The sequence below is a fragment of the Brachyhypopomus gauderio genome, unplaced genomic scaffold (genome assembly GCF_052324685.1).
Source record: "Brachyhypopomus gauderio isolate BG-103 unplaced genomic scaffold, BGAUD_0.2 sc96, whole genome shotgun sequence".
NCBI lineage: Eukaryota > Metazoa > Chordata > Actinopteri > Gymnotiformes > Hypopomidae > Brachyhypopomus > Brachyhypopomus gauderio.
Genome location: NW_027506917.1, coordinates 504,766 through 517,224, shown reverse-complemented (window position 1 = coordinate 517,224; position 12,459 = coordinate 504,766). Strand labels below are relative to the sequence as shown.

The following is a 12,459-nucleotide window of genomic DNA, read 5'->3' as shown; positions in this document are numbered from 1 at the left end:
CCAGTCATGCTGCTGCATTCTGGATCAGTTTGTAGAGGTCTGATGACCCATAGAGAAAGATCCGTAAGTAAGCAGTTGCAGTAGTCCAGCTTTGAGATGATGAGAGACTGTAAAAGCACCTGGGTAGCTCCCTGTGAAAGAAAGGGTTGTATTCTCCGTATGTTGCAGAGAAGAAATCTGCAGGATCTGGTCATTGGCCTCTCAGAAGTGAAAAGCTGAAGTCTGCCTGTTAAAAAGTTGCAGACAAAATCCAAAGTTAGCTGCTGTTAATTTTGTGCCAATAACATTACAAATATTATAGTACAAATATATAGCAAAGCCATTTCAAAAAGGGATCACACTTCTGTGTTATGTTGAATCATGACAATGATAGCACTTAATCTTGGAAAACACATAAACAGTGAAGAGGGATTCAGGAGGTGGCAGATCCTGAAGATCCAGTGTAGTGGTGCAGCAGGGAGAGTCACTCACCTCAACATAATGGCCAGATTGATTTGTAGGCTACTGTGAGCTAGGCTGTGATGCTCCTGCTCTGGGCTGTGATGCTCCTGCTCTGGGCTGTGTTGCGCTCCTTCTCTGGGCTGTGTTGCGCTCCTGCTCTGGGCTGTGTGGTGCTCCTGCACTGGGCTGTGTTGCGCTCCTGCTCTGGGCTGTGTTGCGCTCCTGCTCTGGGCTGTGTTGCGCTCCTGCTCTGGGCTGTGTTGCGCTCTAGCTCTGTACAGTAAACAAAATGTAGGCCAAACTTGGTGCATATAATTTTTTTGCTTTACATATTTAACATATGAGAAAAGCATATTTATTCCCTAAGGGTTAAAATGTAATGGACAAAATCTTCACAATGATCACAATAATGGTGTTTTAATTTTTTACACAAACCATACCTGGTCTCCTTCACCCTTTCTTTCTTCAGTGCATAATGGCCGGATTGATTTGTACTGTGAGCTAGGCTGTGATGCTCCTGCTCTGAGTTGTGTTATGCTCCTGCTCTGGGCTGTGTTGCGCTCCTGCTCTGGGCTGTGTTGCGCTCCTGCTCTGGGCTGTGTTGCGATCTTTATCAAATGAAACATTCACGTGAAATGTGTTTTTAAACTGGGCTAACTAGCTAGTTAACTAGCTAACGTTGGCTTACATAAAGTAAGGACGTTTTCTTACCTGATGTCACCAATAATGCTTCACTTAAATTTTCTTCCTCTGTGCCCCGTTTCCATCTTATTTTGTTGAATCATCCAACGATAATCCGCTCAAAATAATAATTTGGCAGGTAGATGTAAAATAATCCAGGTAGCTAGCTAGCCACCACAGCTCGTAGGCTGACCGTCAGCACACTCACTGAAATGTTCAAACATGACCTGAGAGGCGCGAACAGTTGTCATTGGCCAGTTTCCTGAATGACAGTCAGATTAACCAATTATGGTTAAAAGCAATACGTTGAGCTCAAATCACGTTTATGCCCCTAGCCTAGAGATAACATTTATATTTAAGTGGTTGTTCAACTTGTGTTTTTATTCCAGTGTGTAACTATAGGCACACACATTTTTAAGTTTAAAAGCCTGTTCCATTACAATGTACGTCTACCAGTATATCAGTTCATCTGTCTCTCAGTGTGTTACAGGTTATTTCCTTGGTTATGTTCAAGTATAGACCCAGTGTTTAGAAATGTTTCTTTTAAAAGTCCAGCGCCCAAACAAACTGCCATTTTCTATTGCCATTGACTGCACAAGAACTAAAATGAGAACAGACATCAATAGAGATGGAACAATCAACAGAAATCTCCTACAGCCATTACTACAGTTACATACTTTAGATATGCCAATGTAAAAATCTAATGTCTGAACTGACATTAGGAAGTCACTCTTCATTCTGTAGGCATCATAAAAATGAGCATTTTCAACTGCAGAAATTATTTTCAATTACCATCACGTTCTGTGGCAAATTAATATGTCCGAACCTATATATTTTGTTCATTTTTCTCCTGAACATCAATGGATCCTCTGAATTACGAGGACGCCTAACAATCAAAATACGAGTATTGATACATGTAAGCCACATTCATTTCTGACATTGAAAATCATGTTTAAACCAGCAGTGCCAAAAGACATAAGATTTTGATTAAAATGACAGAGAAAAAAACTTTTTAGTTCTTACAGACATAAACCTTTATATAATCAACCGAATGTTTAATTGCAGATAATTGCTGTAATTATACATGAATCTGTATATAATTTAAGAAAGCAGAAAAATACCGTATAAATAATACTGTATTATTTCCGTAAAAAAACGAGAAAAGCATGTAACTTGTAATTATTGTCATAATACTTAAAATAAAAGACATTTTGTCAAATTACAAATGTCTGTAATTTTACAAAGTTTTGCATACAATTGGAAAAAATGTTAAAATACATTAAATATTTACAGTTATTTTACATAAAATTTGGATTTTTTTTTTTACAGTGTAAGCTCAATAATTTCTAATTGTTTTAAACCTCGCAAAAACATGGACGGATTGTCCTGAGAGACAGACTGCATTAAATATCCTGCCAGCAGCAGAAACTAGAAAGGGCTCTTTAAATTGAGAGCGATGTACGGTGAGTTAATGAAGCTACTGTACCCCTGCTGTGCGTAAATGCGTACATTGCTCCTCCAAACTTTCCATATGTTTTTTTTTCATAACACAGTAGAGAAACTGCCAACCTCTGAGCAGTAGCCGTTCGTCCTTCTGTTGACTGCTTGCTAGCATGGTCTGCATGCATCGTAGCAAAGTGACGGCTGATTTCGTACTCTTTGAAAACTGCAACCGTTATATCACACATACAGCCGTTGATCAAAGCTCAGTGAGAAAAATATTTTGTTGTCCACTCAACACACTTTTTAAGCACTCGGCACTCAGTTCCCACTTTCTTTTCTTTAGTCCACTCATTTTTACCTTTAAAAAGCCTAACGGGCCTTATGGTACGTGTACGTTCCGTCCAAAGCATTTTTGTTTTTTTAATCAAGTATTTGGAGAGCGCGAGCTGACTGGATTTTATTGTTTTTTTCCTTCACTTTGCCGTGTGTTATATTTGCAAAACGACACATTATATTTCCAGAATTATTTTCTGTATGAAAAATAAAATAATAAAATAAAGCCTTAATAGAGAATTTAAAAACGAACTGATAGTGAAAATGATTCCCAAAAGTTTTTACATAAACCGGATGTAAAAAAGGGACATCTTATTTTTAATAGTTGCATACTTTTTGTTGCAAAGCTAAAATATCAACGAAAATCCAGTAGGCCCTACTCCAAAATCGCGATTAAGGCTTTTAAATACTTTTTAAGGGCCTTCATTTTTCCAATATTGATTTATCAACTTATAGTACTTTTTAAGACCCGGCGGACACCCTGTACAACCACAAAATAAAAACTACAATGGTGATGACACTTACATCAATTTTAGACACTTTTACTTTCTGTGATTTAAAGATTTGATTTTAAAGATTTGACCAACTTTATTTGGTTTAGAAGTGGTTTGTATGTCAAATTATTTTACGTTAATTCTATTTTAGTTTATTATAAATCTTGGTTGCCTAATTGTCTAACTGATATAACAAAGTTGGGGATTCACCTCACTTTAGTGATGCTAGTGAAATGCCAAATTATCCCCTTGAAAATTATAACCCTTGCAAATATAAATATATCTAGCTTTGGGATTATTAATAAGGCTAAATCGAGGTTAATGGTTATTGTAACTCTGTTAGTCCTAGACGACGTCTTGATGCTGATTCTAAATCAATATAACTATATAAAACACAAATATGGAATGGCGCTTTTAATTAATAGCGGTCCTTAAACTGTGGTGGTATAACGTTATATGCCATATCATATGATATAGGTAAATGACGGACGTAGTATGTTCGAGGTTATGAAAACTGCCCAGTCGCCTACTGAAAGAACGCACTGCTTTAAGATTTGAGCAGAACGTAATGCATTGAAATCTAATGCCTACTGCACGGCATTTCGGACGGAGCCACGGATCCTCCAACGTTAGAGCCTTAATATGAGGTTATCCGAATTGAGCATTTGGAACAGGTGAAGTGCACAGGTTTCTCCATGTAATCTGTCTGCGCAGTCCAAATACGATGTTAACGCAGTCTAGAACCGATATAGACCATAAAATCTACAGTATTAATGCTGGAAGCATGTTTGGACTAACATATGTTTGAACTTTACTGACCTTTTATTTGAAACTTGGAGGGACTTCTGAGATTTTGCCTCTGTGATTTGTTGAAGCTCTTTGGGTATGTCCCCTTTATCAGAAACAGGTATCGTGTCCCACTTCTCCTCAATTGCACGTTTAACTGAGTATCGCAGAAATGACTGCGATGAGTGCAAGCGTCATTACCATTTCATGGTTATTTACTTGTATTTAATAAAATTGATTCAAAATGTAAAATAGCCCAACTGAACGAACGTCGAAGTGCTATTTTCAAGGTCAGTCAACTAAAACCATTTAGGATGGAATGATAAAAGAGAGCACAGTTATTTACTGGCAAGGATAAAACAAACTGATTAGCAGACATTTGGAACCTCCACGTATTAGAAACAAAGCAGTAGTGATATTTCTCAGGTCTTTCCGAGGATATTCACAAAAATATTTAATAATTGTTGACAAAAAAGTAAATTGGCAAAATAAATGGACAGTCCTCATTGTGAATTCAAGAGAAAAAAATGCTGACAACGAAAAATTATAGGTGTACGTTGTACACTGACATGAAAATACCTAAGTAGGACATTCGATGGGTAGCACAGATTTTTATAACACCGGAGTGGATCTGATACACGTCCAGGGCCAGAGTGGGTGTGATAAATGTCCCAGCCCAAACTACTGAGATTAACATGGGCCAGCTCAATGTGATTTGCACTTGAAGACTCGGCCAATTAGTAGCTTTAGTTATTATCTAACTGTCACTATGACAACACGGCCAATTAGTAGTTTTAGTTATTATCTAACTGCGTCCCTACGACAACACGGCATATGAAGTCACAATGCAGGAGACCTATAAAAGTCGCCACAGACAGTGTTTAATTTAACCACAGATGGTTTGATCGTCACCGAGGTTGAAGTAGCTAGTAGAGCGGTTCAGCGATATCTTGTGCGAGTAAAGGAGTGAAGATTCCAAGTGATCATGTTTAAACAAATGATGAGGGTAAGTTCATGTTCCTTTGAGCTTTTTCCATAATCTCACTTTAGTCCGAGTAAGTTCGAGAGAGCCGCTTCTCAGTCTATTTATTGAAAATGACATTCCTCGTCGAGACAGTTCTCTAAAGTTGCTTTGTAGCAACAGTGATTGTAGAATATTGCACAAAAATAGAACTAAATTGCTTTCGACCACAAATGGCGACTCAGATTAACATTAATTATCCGGTTACATCCCAGTTACTTCATTTTACGGCCTCTTATCACATTTAAGATGTGTAACCAATTAATATTGGTTATTAACCATCTGAGGTCATTAAGATAGATCAATATTCTCTCCTTGAGAGTCCAGCGGTGTTGAGAAAAAAAATAAAATTATGAAATGTTCGTATTCCCCCTATCCTGTCTGCGCGTATGTCCGCAGCCTGTATTTTCACAGAAAAGGGTAGCATTCTACAACGTGTTTAATGCATAATGTAGCCTACTTTATAATTATTTCACTCGCCACTGGCGACAGCCGATACGACAGCATTATTTTTTTATGGGTAAGGATTTTTTGTAATTGGAAAAATATCCATCATTTTCTTTTGAGTTTGTATTTTAAAAGTTAAACGATAGACTCCAGCTCCCGCTCACGTGTTCGTCTCTGCCCATCAACAAATGCAGGAATCCGATCACCAGCATGACTCGCAAAACGGAGCTAAAACTAAGCGTTGAAAATGGCCAAGCGAAAAATATCGCATTTTTTCCCCACACAGTCTACATCTCTGTCGGACACAAAGAGGACACACTTCTTTATAACTGTACATAATTAAGTTAATTTTAATGGGATCAAGTCACTCGTATGCATACTAGGAAACTTCAGTAAAGTTTGTTTCACGTTCGAGTATTCGGAATTTTCTTCAATAACTAAGACAGTATTGGCAAAAGTGCTATAATAAAATTCTTGTTTCTGGCAACCAAGACAAACATCTACAACTTTGTTTACGTCAGGAATAGACGTATTTTAAATGTGCAACTTTCACCACTGCAACGTCTAAGGCACCGTCTACAAATGACCTTAACACAGACGCAAGTGGCGGTCGTGAAGGCCCCAGAGCACTACACACTGTTTTTTGTAATAATTTCAATAGCTTATAAACGGTCCTTCATAAGACCACCAAACAAGTTGTATTACATAAAGTGCATGGTGTACGGCAACCGACAACGTTTTTTAAAGTGGGTCGCGACTTAATGACAATGAGAGAAAGTGGGTCCCGGGCTGAGACCAGTTGAGAACCCCTGCGATAGTCATCATGAAACTCATATTTTCTTCATTTTCTCTACTACAGTCTAAGAAAGCTGGGCCAGCAGAGGAGCTTCCTGAGTTCTGTGATGTGTCGGCCCCCAGCGTGAAAAACAAGCAGGCAAAGAAAGACCATAGCAGATGGTTTTCAGGTGAGATTTAGCGTGATTACATGTTACCAAAACATGATGCATTATGAGGTTATTTATTCATAACTATAATTTTCCACAATTTATGTTTTTAGTGACAATTGCTTATGTGCATCATTAGTCTCTGCCTCATAGATGCTTAAAGTAAATGTTTCTTTCACCACAGCTATTTGCTGTACTAGAGTGGAGGAGGCAGTGATTGAGGATCTCAACACTCCTCCATGTGGGAAAAGTGGTGGAGTCAAATCCACCTCTGGGATTAATCCAGCTGTTCTAACTGAAGAGCTGAGGAATACACTGCCAAGCAATGTGAGTACGAATCTCTGTATCTCTGTCTTCCTATCTGCCTGTGTGTCTGAGTTACCATAGCAACATGAGCCTTTGGCCATGTCTGGTCAGACCTTCACAACAGTAGATGTTCTTTACATTAGCATTTTACTTCTTAAAGAAATAATCAGCTTAAGGTTAAAAGTAATTAAAAATCATTAAGCTTTTGGATACTGATGAACTTTTTACACTTTCCTTTAACCTAACTAGATGAAAATGGAGGATTTGATTGAAGTGCTGGAAAAAATCTCAGCATGGGTCAAAGTGGCAGTGAAGGAGGTGGTTGCTCAGGACCTCATCCCTATAGTGAGGAACCTGATGCTGGAAAGGATTGCGGCTCTGGACCGAGTAAAGGCACAAATGAGCTGCAGGGGGACTCAGTCAGTGCTGTCTGACCTTTCTGAGGAGGCACTCCAGTCGGGCATCGTGAGGAGATTTGTGAAGACTGCTTCAGAAACTTTTCTCCAAGAACGCCTTGGGTTGACATCCTGGACCAAGCCTGACACTGATCACTACGGTTCTAGAAGCACATCTGTGACAGAGGCTGACGTGGAAGTGAAGCTGTCACTACAGAGATGCTGCTCAGAGCTGTCAGCTCTGATTGCCCTCACTCTGTTCGGTGATGTCGCTGGCATCACCATCTCTCGGACAGAACAGGACCATACAGGCTCCGCTCTGCAGAGTGCAGCACAGACAGTGGACGTGGGGCTGGAGAAGAAATCTTGGTGGTTCAGGTTTCCAAGATTTCTGAAGCGGAGATTCAAGGTATCTGTTTTTAAAATGTATTTATTCCCAGTCACACCATTAGCTTTAGACTCTGCTCTTCTGAATGATTTTCAACCATACATTTATGCTACCATCAATCATATTTTGAATGATTTTTTAATATCAAATTGTCTGCTCTTTTTAAAGAAACGGACAAACTAAGTGCATGTCCAGGACCAGGTGGAGGACCAGGTGGTGGACAAACATATTCCAGATGGTACGCATTTTAGTATTTCTTTCATGAAGTTTAATTCATGACAGTATTATGTATAAAGAACTGAGTCTTCCATGGTTTAGTAGTCTTCCATGGTTTAGTAGTCTTTCCTGCTGCACAACTAATAGGGCATGAACAACAATAATGACAACAGCATGGAAGACTACACACAGCATCCCTCTCACGCCGTCTATTTGCTTTGACTTTGCAGGTTTCCAGTCTACCAGTGCTGAAGCACCATCCACCTCTGACAAGACCATCCCTAAGCTCAGAAGAAAGTCGATGCTGTCACGGTGAGGCGGCCCCCTACCGGCCGTCTCTGTCCACAGCGGCTGTTGTTGTTATTGTCTGTTGACGTCATGTGCGTCCCTCAGGTGGGCGGAGCCCGTGATCCGTCTCACCTGAGGGTCATTTGTTTGCCTATATATGTCTTGTCTTTGTACCAGTTGACCGCTGGTCATTATATCCTTAATTTGGAGATAGTGCACGGGTTTTAGGTTTGCACACTTTATATTAAACCACCCTTTTTCCCTGAGACTTGGCGTGATCGCTTCCTTTTTGTTGCTCACACCTGCCCGTCACAGATGCGTTCCAGATTGGCAACGGCTTTCTCCAAGATCTGCAGAAAATGAGGGGAAAACACCTACTTGGGTGACATTGCTGGAAGTAGAAAATGTGTTATTCAATTAAAATGAAGAAAAAAAAGAGAACCAGACTGCTTCATTGTGATACCTGCATGACAAAAGGCAATATGCATTGTGTCCTGGTCCACAAATTGCATTACTCCTCTTCTCCTGGAAATCTGGGTGAAGATCAGGTTGCACAGCTGTCTGTGGTCTCTACTCCAGGAAGAAGCACTGGAGACCTACATGATGGAGAGGAAGAAAGAGACAGAAAAGCAAAATAAAGACTTTGATGGGGTCAGAGACCTGACCCATCACCTGGACTGTGTATGTGTATATATAAGAGGAATAACTCACTAGAGGTCCTTCGTCCTCAGGGGAGGAGGGTCGTCTTCCAGGGCTTCCCTGGTGCTGGCCGGTAGAGCACACGGTCATCGGCAGAAGGGGGGGAGGCAGGTCCTACTGAACCTGTAGGAGGAGGACAGGAAAAGTTGTAATGCTGAATGTGATGTATAGCATACAGTTATGTTTGTGTATGTTGTACATGTTTCAATGGCGACGTATGTAGTCCTGCTCCAGCGTAGGTGGTAGAGTCTAACAAAGTTGGGGCAGGGGCTACTCATTTAAATGCCGAGCATAGGATCTTTCAAGGGAGAACTTCACGGGGGCAGCGAGTGTGGCCAGACATGCCGCTAAGCTTTTACTGCACAGTTTTACCAATGTTTTATCCGGTTTAAGGGACTATGTTCATGTGTGTGCTGCACAAATTAAAAAACAATGGGTGAAGTCTATCGTTGGAGTTAAGCCTGATGTTTTCGGGGAAAACCCTGGCCTTTTCAGTGTATACATTGTTGTGAAGCCACATCCACCACCCCCCCCCCCCCCCCCCCCCCCCCAAGGCATCTCCACAAAGACTAAACATAGTTCAAAACATTTTGTTTTTATGTGGAAAAGTAAAAAGCATGATATATAGTGAGATTAGAACTTTGTATAAGAATCTATTAAAATGCTGTGTAGGTGATTAAAAGCCTGGAGGTGGGCGTGGAGGGGGTCCTCTTGGTGGGTCTGGACTGGTGGAGAAAACAGCAGGGTCCGGTGTCTCCAGGGTCTGGGTGTGATTAGACTCATGTGACCTGAAAAGGCCATCTGAATCGATGGAGACACCCTTATACGTCACAGAAAATTCTGATTGCTGAAAACCACAAATAAGAATAAAAATAAGTGAAGATGCCTTTAGGAATCATTTTCTAAATTCCCCATAAGTAAGTCTAAATGTATTCAGGTATGAGCAGTGTTGGGAACGTTACTTTAAAAAAGTAATTATAGTTACTCACTACTTGTTCAAAAAAGTAACTGAGTTAGTAACTGAATAACTCTATAATAAAAGTAACTCGTTACCAGGGAAAGTAACTATTTGCATTACAGTAAAAAAAAAATTGTATGCCAATGAATAAGGATTTTTTGAAAAAGCAGTTTTCAGTCAGTTGAAATGAGTAGATCATAAAGGTGTTTAAATTTTGACATTTATTGCACATCACCATACCAGTGCAGGATAAAATCCTTTATAATCCCAAATCTTTGAAAAAAAAAGAAACAAAAGTAAACAGTTACACTATATAAAGTGCATTTACATCTATCAAATTAAATTAAATTCTCTCAACCTGAGACAACTGGTTTGTTCACAACAGAAGTAAACTTAACAATTAAACCTCTATTCTTAATTAAATAAATCAAATACCCAGTCTGGTAGACATTCAGAAACTTCAAGTATTTTCTTAAATAATGTTTATATCGCCAACTTGAATATGCAAATTTTTCTTCGGCTTGCTTCTGACTCGCCATTTCTGTCTCTTCTCCGTTTGTGTCGTGTCACTGGAGTGCTTCGGCACGCGTGTAAAAACACTGGCTCCGATTGGCTACCATAACGCTGCCTTAGCCAATCGCTTACTGACTTGTTAAGTTAAACAGGTGTTACACCGAGAACTGTGACCTATCGAGATCTGTTACTCCTCACTAGCCTGGGGAGCGGTCCGCTCGCATTACTGTTAGTATATCAATATATAGTAACGCACCGCTTTTAATGACCAGTAACGTCAACGGCGTTGTAACGACAGGAAAAGTAATTAATTATATTATCCCATTACTGACAAAATGACGCCGTTACCTAACGCCGTTAAAAATAACGCATTATTATTATTGTAATAATAATTATATTATAAATAATTATTGTTATTCGCAACACTGTATATGAATAACTGATGATTGATTGATTGATTGATTATTATTAGTTCCATGTAATTTTTTGTAATGAGTTTACTGGTCTGGCCCCCTTGAGGTCCGATTAAGTTGTATTTGGCCCCCAGACCAAAATGAGTTTTTTGCTACTTTGACGATGCAAAACCCATAAAATGCAGGTGGTGGAGGTGAAGCTTCAGCACAAGTCCATCTACAGTGGGCGGCAGAGTGAGCACTGGTGGGTGTCCACTTGGTTTAAGGGTGTCTCCATCGGCTCGGATGACATTTTCAGATCATCCGAATCTAGTCACACCCAGACCCTGGAGACACCAAACCCAGCTGTTTTTTCCTCCAGTCCATACCCACCAAGAGCACCCCATCAACGTCCACCTCCAGGCTTTTAAACACCCACACATCATGATTTGACTGTGTGGCATGCGTTTTATTGTTCCACGTAATTTAATATTTTTGTTTGCATGTGTGTTTTTCAGATGCTGAAGGTATTCCCATAATCACATGAGGACTAGATGTTGTTCTTTTGGGACACAGAAGCAGAACATCACATGGACTGATAATTTTACATCCGCCCATTCTTCTCTTTCCCCTCACACTCTGTTTTGAGGTTCTTTTGAGGTTTGTGTAAACCTAACACATCTTCCAGATTTCTCATGAAAACATAAAGCTGTGTGTAGTCTTTATTCTTCTTTTCTGTCTCTTTCGTACTGTCCATCATGTAGGTCTCCTGTGCTTCTTATTGGATTAAAGACTACCGACAGCTGTGCAACCTGAATTTCACGCAGGCTCCCAGGACAAGAGGACTACTGCAGTTTGTGGACCAGGACAGAATAATAAGCCTTGATGAGATGTGCATCAAGATAATGAGAGACTTTATGGTCCACGCCAGAGAACAGAGACAAGACCAAAGGACTTAACAGCATCAAGAACTGATCGTCGGGATTATTAGAACAATCACCATCGTCAGTGTGCAAGGAACTGTGAGGAAAGCCAGAAAGAATCACCATCCGTGGACTATTCATCATCACCGTGGACAACCATCAGGATTTCAGATTCGACCGTTATGGGATTTTTGGTTATCAGCAGCTGATTATCAGTGCTCCTGTCACCCTCATCAGACCTCTACAACTAACTCAGAATGCTGCAGCACGACTGGTCTTCAATCTCCCCAAGTTCTCACATGTGACTCCTCTGCTACGCTCTCTTTACTGGCTTCCAGTAGCGGCACGCATCAGATATAAAACATTGATGCTTGCTTACAAAGCCAAAAATGGACCAACCCCTCCCTACATGATGTCCATGGTCAAAAGCCGATCCGTACAGCGAATACTCAGAAACTCAAGATGGCTCGACTCGAAACTCCATGCTTAAAGTCTCATGGAAGACAAAGCTCCAGACTATTCTCCTTCCTGGCTCCAAGATGGTGGAACGATATTCCATTAGCTGCTAGGACTGCAGAGTCTATTGCTATCTTCAAGCGTAGACTGAAGACCCACCTGTTTGTTGAGTTCTTACCAGAGCACTAACTCAGCTGATACCACTTGAGGTTGTTCTTTAAATGGTATGTCTGTCGATGGTTATTTGTGCTTCTTGGCAAATGTCTAACTTACAAAAACACTAGATAATGACATGGACTCCTGTAGTTTAGTAGTAGTCTGACTCAATGGTATCT

The 12,459-nt window shown here is 40.2% G+C and overlaps 1 long non-coding RNA gene across 1 annotated transcript; it reads right to left on the bottom strand.

The window, feature by feature from the left end:
- Nucleotides 1–489: 489 nt before the first annotated feature.
- LOC143496551 (uncharacterized) lies at nucleotides 490–2,229 on the bottom strand. The gene is made up of 3 exons (XR_013125637.1): nucleotides 1,153–2,229; nucleotides 882–1,049; nucleotides 490–714 (listed from the first exon to the last, which is right to left on the bottom strand). It is a non-coding gene; the product is annotated as an uncharacterized LOC143496551 (long non-coding RNA).
- Nucleotides 2,230–12,459: the final 10,230 nt, after the last annotated feature.